The following is a 4,980-nucleotide window of genomic DNA, read 5'->3' as shown; positions in this document are numbered from 1 at the left end:
TTCATTCTGGCATGTTGTTAATCAACTTCTGGGCTACATTCTGTCTACAGTACCTTTATACATTTTAAAAAGGGCAGCAAGGAAGCCACTTCTTTTCAGGAAAAAAACATTAGGGACAGACTGATAATGCAGGGAATAGACTGAACTGTGGCTTGGGGAACAAAACAATGAAATTGTAAATCCATGGCCAGGAAACTGCCAAGACCTCAATCCCATTGGGAACTTGTGGTCAATCCTGAAGAGGAAGATGGACAAATAAAAACTCACAAATTCTGATGAACTCCAAGCATTGGTTATGTAAGAACGTGGTTTAAAAGTTAATTGACAGCATGCATAATATTAGACAGTAACTTGTCCTTTGAAAATTATATTTCAATAACACAAAAACAGCCTTTTTCCACCTTAGAAATATTGCCAAACTTAGGAGCATCTTATCCGTATCTGATGCAGAAAAGCTAGTTTATGCATTCATGACCTCCAGACTGGACTATTGTAATGCATTACTAGGTGGTTGTCCTGCATCCTCAATAAACAAGCTTCAGTTAGTCCAAAATGCAGTCGCCAGGGTTCTCACTAGATCCAGAAAATATGATCATATAACCCCAATATTATCATCCCTGCATTGGCTACCTGTTCAATTTAGAATTAATTACAAAATAGTATTACTTACATACAAGGCTTTAAATGGTTTAGCTCCCACATACCTAACCAGTCTTTTGATACGCTATAATCCACCACGTCCCTTAAGATCACAAAACTCCGAACTTCTGGTAGTTTCCAGAATTAAAATCTACAAAAGGGGGTAGGGCTTTTTCATATTTAGCTCCAAAGCTTTGGAATAGCCTTCATGACAGTGTTCGGGGAGCAGACACGGTTTCCCAGTTTAAAAGTAGACTCAAGACGCATCTCTTTAATCTGGCATACGCGTAACTCATCCCATAACTTCATACTCCAGTACACCTATCCTGAATGGCAACTACACTAATTCTTTTCATCAATGGGATAAAAAAAAGTGTGGAATCCAGTTAAGATGTTTTTGCAACACTCTAAAAAATAAAACTGTGCTGTACTCAATTTTTTTGGTGAAACATTTTTACACTTAAAAATATTGAGTAAATGTAAAAAAATATAAAAATCATGTAAAATATACTTCATGAATTGAGTACAAGTCAGTTAAAAAATTAAGTAGACCTGAATAACTATATTTAGTACAATGATGTACAAAATTGAGTAAATGTAATGAAAATTAGAAGTTAATGAAAAGTGAAAATGGGTAAAATAATTGAGTAGATATAATTGAAATGGAAGGTAGAAGATACTGAAAATTATACTATTATTTAATAAACAAATGTGCTACATTTACTAAATATTTTAACTAAATGAAAGAAACAATACACACATTTTCATTTTAATTAAACATTTATTTGCCAAATTTGACAAGACATGAAGTCTAAACTCAACCTGGTTTACTTTGCAAATTACATGTAACAAGATCATAAACAAAGAACTGAATTTATGTTATTAGTAAACAGTTTTAGAAACAATACTCCTGCCACAAGTATTATACAGTTAACACATGGAAAGTAGACTTTTGTATTAGAATCTAATGAGTCACATTTTACATCTGAAAGATTGCACACCTTCACACTTCAGTTTCCTGCAAACTGTGGGATCCATACAAATGTGTGTGCAGACCTTCTCAGGTCTTAAAGAAGCAATGACAGTCTAAATGAACACAGGACACTAAATATCCATGACCAACAGTACCATGCTTCACTCGGTAATGATCGAAATTCCTTTTGATGATACGACAAATGTGCAGAGCTTACACCGCCATCCCATAATGCTGGCACCTGAAAAAGGAACAATAGTATACAAGTAAGTACAAGTGTGACTGTTACTGTAAAGTCTACCAGACTGGTAAAATAGTACTTCCATTCAAATACATACTTTTTGGACTAATAGTCTATTTCTATCTTTGATTCAATGGTTACACATTTAATACTTCTGTAACATTTAAAAAAGTTGACATTTACCTCCTGTTTTATCTCTATTCAACTTCTCTTCATTAGTGGTGTTGGTGCTGTGAAAGAGATATAGAAAATATATAACATGTTTCACACAAACACACACACACAAAATCAGTTTTAGGTTCTTTTACTTACATATCAGAACATACATAATGTTTCACTTCAATATTTTAATTTCATATTACTTCCTCCCAATTCTAATTCTGAGAGAAATGTTGTATTTTTACTAAATCTTTATATTTCATAGCTTTAGTTACTAGTACAGTACTTAGCACATTTATTTTATAACACCTGCTGCTGCGTGCTCAGTGTTTAATCATGTTAAAAATACTCATATACAGTAACGTATAAAACAGTACCAGAGTCCGGTCACTGCACCTCATTTCTGCTGTTTAAACCGGATTTGTTCTGAGTTTCTTCCTTAAAGTGTCGGAGTGACCGATCAGACTCGCGGTTCAGTGTGTGAGGTGGTCCGTTACAAATGCGTTAATTACTGTATTTGAACAGGCTAGTTTTATATCCTCTCCACAGTGGCGGTAGGCTGCACAAAATCACCGCATTTGGCGGGAGAAATTCAAATATTGCGGCCCAACCGCGGCCGGTTACACAGAGAAACCCGGACATGCACGCGCTGCTGCTCGGTGTTAAATCTCTCCTTTTACGCCAGATTTTAAGTGTCTGTGTTAACCGCGATTTAGCTGAGCAGTTTGGTGGTTGGAACAAACAAGCTAAATCACTATGAACCCCAGGACTGGCCTGTTGCTAGCTATCGTTAGCTCTGTAGCTCGGCTGTGACAGGATTCAGAACAGTAACTCACACCCTATAAAGTTGTGTGTGCAGGCAGACAGAGTCATTATTACTGTAACTTGTGTTAGCTGTTTACTCACCAGGATTTGTAAGGAATGTTCCAGAATGTTCCAGGTGCTTCATGTCCATTCTCACATCCTCACAGCCTTCTTGTCTCTGATGTTACACCAGACTTCCCATGAGCACTTGCACAGGGCAATTTACTCAATTAATTAAGTTTTTGTTGTTAAAAATAAAGAATATTGAGTTGGAATAATTTATAATTGTAGTTCTTGAAACTAATCAGTACAATTACTCCATTAACAGATATTTTGATTGAAATGTATCAAAAAATATCAAGTGCATGTTAAAAATATAATTCAGTTAGTCAAATACTGATTTTTACTAGTGAAGTAAACTTAAATTATAGTGTAAATTTAAGACAAAATGAATAATTGTTTTTTTAGGCATTTATTTTGATTTGTCTAACTCAAACAATCATGTATGTGACTTTTAGAGATTTTATTAAGGTAATATAACTTTTTTATAACTGTGAAATTTACAAGGCCACAGAATCATTTTTTAGAGTGAAGATTTATAAAAAGTTCTTGTACAAGGAGCTGTAAATACACCTGATACATCTGTTATTTAATTAGATGCCATACTTACAGTATATATAAATATAATAAATACTCATTTAATAATCAAATCATGTAGGAAATGAACCTGAACAAAGGTGTGAAACACAAGTTCTGTTAAACAAAGCTCTGGCACTCCTGACAGGCACAAACTCAGGCTTGTGGACTGTAAACAATATTCAAAGCAAAGCGCTTATTTGGGTCTCATCCCATACACACTCCATCTCAACACTCAAATGAAGGAAATAAAGCCTTTCCTATCAGCCTGCACATTTACACTCATAAAAAGTATTAAAAGCTCTTTTTAGAGATTTGATGTCAAGCTTGTGAGCGTCATAAAAAAAAAAACTTATTGTCTGTGTCAGATTCAAATCAGGATTTTCTACTGTGTTCGTGATTAATTGGGTTTGCTCAGCTATGCCTCGTTTCTCTGGTAACACACACTGAGCCTGAAAAAAAAGAAACAGGCAAATAGGATATAAAGCAGTGCGAAGAGGAAAACCAATCACGGTTTTTGATTGGATTATCCAAATGCAGGTTGTTTGGATGATGGTGGATAATGTGGTGTCAAGAAAAAGCCATGAAACCTTCAAAGGAGAAAATTCTAATTTAAGAAACTTTTCATAATAAAGTGAGAATATAAACTAGCAAAACATTAATGAGCAAATAAGATTTTGAGATTTAGAGAAGACCTGATTACAGTTGCTGATAAACAAGCTAGCTAGCTTATTTCCACATGTAAAAAAAAGTAACATTGAATAATTAGATGAATTTATAGAGGTTACAATCGATGAGATTCAGTTTGACCTAAGAACAAGGTGAGACACAGTAAAGTGATCAATGGCTTTTATAGTACACTTTAATGCTCAAAAAAGTTAAATTTAGCTACATATAAATATTGAATACACTATTTTAATATCTTGTATAATATCAAATGTATGGACAAATCAAACTGATTCAGTTATTTGTCACATGTACCTTACAGCACAGTGAAATCATTGTTTTTTTGGATATCCCAATTAGGAAGCTGGCATCAGAGCATTATTTTTACCGAGGGAATAGAAAAGCTTGTTGAGAGATGGACAAAGTGTATTGAAAAGCAAAAAGATTGTCGTAAAATTATGTATTTCTCTTAATTAAATAAATTCTACAGCCAGTGTGTGGATAATTTTTGACTTACATGTAGATTTACAGTAACACTTCATGTTGTAGAAACAAGACTCATAACAGCCATAAACTTTTATCCTGCATTTCTTTTCTCTCTTGCAGTTCTTTTAAGTTAAATATAACTTGTTATGTAAACAAAAGACCACAAAGAAGTGTAAACTCGTCTCTCCTGAAGATGTCAGAAATGTAACATAACAGCTTCCCTCTGACTGTTATAAAGTTCTAACACTGGAGACTCCTTCCATAAGTGTTAAATGAACATCTGCTTATGATTGAAATGAGTTCATTGTTACGCACGAAGTTAAGTTGTGTAACTCATTCTGATGCTGATGGAAAATGAAAAAATAGTATTTATGAA

General features: G+C 34.0%; 1 long non-coding RNA gene across 1 annotated transcript; it reads right to left on the bottom strand.

Annotated features, from left to right (window-relative positions):
• Positions 1 to 1,524: 1,524 nt before the first annotated feature.
• Positions 1,525 to 3,004, bottom strand: LOC128505768 (uncharacterized). The gene is made up of 3 exons (XR_008355614.1): positions 2,919 to 3,004; positions 2,037 to 2,083; positions 1,525 to 1,853 (listed from the first exon to the last, which is right to left on the bottom strand). It is a non-coding gene; the product is annotated as an uncharacterized LOC128505768 (long non-coding RNA).
• Between the last annotated feature and the right edge of the window lie 1,976 nt (positions 3,005 to 4,980).

The sequence above is a fragment of the Clarias gariepinus genome, chromosome 17, assembly GCF_024256425.1.
Source record: "Clarias gariepinus isolate MV-2021 ecotype Netherlands chromosome 17, CGAR_prim_01v2, whole genome shotgun sequence".
NCBI classification, from domain to species: Eukaryota; Metazoa; Chordata; class Actinopteri; order Siluriformes; family Clariidae; genus Clarias; species Clarias gariepinus.
This window is presented reverse-complemented; position numbering and strand designations above follow the sequence as displayed.